Here is a 3224-nt window from a genome sequence, read left to right on the forward strand (position 1 = left end):
TGGACTAGGAACATACCGAACACAATGTCGCTGTGGCTACTATTCCGCGAACGTAATTCTGCTGACCCTTGTTGCCCTGTGGTGCCTGGTTGTTGTTTCTAGGCTACTGCTGTTGGTGCCTGCTATTGTGGAGTCTATTTCTGTCCACTGTTCCTCTGATTCTGAGGAGTATGCATGTTGCACTTGGGACATTTGTTGGCATAATGTCCTACTTCACCACACTTGAAATAGCCATCGGGTTGAACTAGTGCAATTGGATTGTTGGTCCCAACGGGTGCACCTGTTGCATTGCCTAAGTGGTTTTGCTATTGATTAGGGGCGATGAGTCTGCTGATTGTAACACTGCAGTTGTTGATAATTGCATTGGGACTATTGGTTCTCCTGATAGTTTCCAACTTGGACTCCAGAACGAGATGGGAAACTCTGCAAGGAGTTGTAATAGGGGCGATTGCTGCTGCTGGATTGCCGTTGGGACTGGAACTTCCGCTTCTGTTCGCCGAGTTCCTTGCGCTTGCTCTCCAAGCCTATAGCTTTGTTCAGCAGTGTTTGGAAATTTGGGAATGTGCGACTCTACAATTGATAGTTAAGTGGCCTTATCAAACCTTCCAGGAAGCGATCCTGTCTCTTTGCATCAGTATCAACATCATTGGGCGCATACCGAGACGACTGAGTGAACTTATCCCTGTACTCGCTTACTGACATACTGCCTTGCATCAGAGCCAAGAATTCTTTCTGTTTGAGCTTAATCACACCTGCTGGGATATGGTGTTCACGGAAACCATTCTTGAATTCCCCCAAGTGATGGCATCAGCATTGGCGTGTGCCATAGTATAGGCATCCCACCAGTTGGCTGGAGACCCTTCCAAACGCCCTAAGGCATACAAGACCTTCTCGCGATTGTTGCACTACGTTATCTCTAGCTTCTTACTAATGATCTTCAGCCAATCATTAGCATCGAAGAGATCCACAAAGTGAGACTATGTTGGAGGATGGTGGCTCATGAATTCCCAATGCTTGTCCCTGGGTGCCTAAGCAGCGTGAGGTGCTTGCTGGTTTTGTTGTGCTTGCAAGTTTTGAATGGTGGCGGTGAGATTCTGCACCAGCTGCATCTAGGCTGCCATGAATTGCTCCATTGTTGGATTTGGTGGTGGGGTGGCAGTTGATTTTTTGGATTGGTTATGTGAGCGCGCCTCATGCTTGGAATATCTTGTCCTCCTCCTGACCTGGTGTGTACCATCTGATGGTCAGAGAAATAAATTTTTGGATAAGAGTGATGAACTAATAAAGCGAATAAAGCAAAAGAGAGTCAAGATAGAAACCCAAAATAGGTTTTAAACATTTTATTTAATTAAGTAAAATGAAACATAACGAACAAGTGCTTGTCCACAAAGCAATCATTATTACATTGTCATCCTCATAGGAACGGTACTAGCGAAACAAAACTTTAAAGGGTAACAGCCTAAGAGCCTAGAAGCCTAGCCTAGAAGACCAGTGATGGAGCCAGGTGCACCGCAGTGGAGTCTCTTGCAGGGTGGTGACAAGGCAGGGAGGGGAGGCTTATCATCCTGTGCAGGCGGTGGCACCTCTTCTGCAAGCTGAGCCTCAAGCTGCATGATACGGGCTTGGGCCTTCTATAGCTATTGAGTGCAGCGGTGACTCGAGTGAGGATGTTGACGCGGACTTCTCCATCTTCTCCCAGTGCAAGCACCATATCCTCAGTCCCACTGGTACGGTGAGGAATGTGGTGGTACTCAGTGGTGTGCAGCTCCTGGCGGTGGGTGTGGTAGAGGGACCAAAGGGCTAACCTGACAGTGCTGCTGACAGATGCGGCATAGGTTAAGTGGGGCGTAGTGGAGTCGTGCGCTGAATGGGCCCTCATGCCTTGGAAATTCTACAAGGACTCCCTGATGTGGACCAGGGTGTGGTAGTAGTCTCCGAGATCAGGCTCCGAGTAGTGGTGCGTGAGGTACAGGGGGTTCACAGTGTTGCCGAACTGCATTAGTACATCTTGCAACAACAAGGAAAAGTAGCCGGGCTCGTTCGCCGAGGACTGAGCATCATAAGTTAACCGCATCTCACGAGGACCATTGCCTTGATTGCCAAAAGAGTTTGCCGTTGTTGTTGATGTTGCAATCTTGGCCATTGCTGCTGTGCTCATCTTCCTTGTAATCCTCATCATCTCCATCATTGTCATCCCCGGAGTCATCCGGGTCTCCTCCTGCAGCGCCAGGGGTTGGAGCATCTAGAACAGGAGCATCTAGCGGTAGGGTGCATCTGTTACTGGTGCTGGTGATGTTGACGAAGTTCTCTGGTTTCCCTCCGAGTTGACCACCATAGTGCGGCCATCCTCCATCTCAATAAAGAAGTAGACCATCTCCGACGAGCTGAGCTGGGGCCGGAGCTGGAGCTAGAGCTGACTGGGCAGGGGCAATGCAAACCTGGTGACCTCCAATGCGCTTGCGAGCAGTCTGCCTGGTCCTAGCCATCTACTAGAGCAAGAAAATAAAACTCAGAATAAATTTGAAATCAAAGTACTGAAAAAATAAAAGAAATAAATTAGATTTTTATGAAGTAAATTAAGATATTTTTGAGCAGAAAAGCTTGCTAAGAAATTGAGTCCTTAATTTTATCCATTTCTATCTAGGCTAGCATCCTATAGTCAACACAGCTCTGATACCACTTCTATCACGCCTGATTTAAAAAAGAAACCAAACGTATCTCATATGTGCATCAGGATCAGTTTACACATATACGAAGCACGTCATAAGTGAATATATTAAAGACAATATTCAAAACATAAACAAAAGAGAGTACATAACATTATTACACTTCAAACAAAATAGACATGAAGGTCTTAATGTCCTACCATAGCCTATATGAGACCTGCAACAAAACTTCATCCATAGGCACCTGACTGATGAACGCGCCTATGAATCCTCAAAGTGACTGTAGTACTCCACTTCATTCATCTCTTCTGAACAATAATTAGGCAACAATGAGTACTCTTATGTTTAGTACTCAACAAGTGGGGATGATGCTATAGACGCAGATTTCAATCAACACACGAGAGCACTCGAGTGTGTGGGTTGCAAACAGACCGAAGGGTAGTGAGGCCACGGAGGCTGGTCAGACTGGTTTTCTAGGGTTTCACTAGGATTGGTCATCTCAAGGGATAACTATCACACTTACATGGTGAAGAATGGTGAGGCTTACAAGCAAACCAG

This window comes from Panicum virgatum, chromosome 6N (assembly GCF_016808335.1).
Source record: "Panicum virgatum strain AP13 chromosome 6N, P.virgatum_v5, whole genome shotgun sequence".
In the NCBI taxonomy this organism is placed as follows: domain Eukaryota; kingdom Viridiplantae; phylum Streptophyta; class Magnoliopsida; order Poales; family Poaceae; genus Panicum; species Panicum virgatum.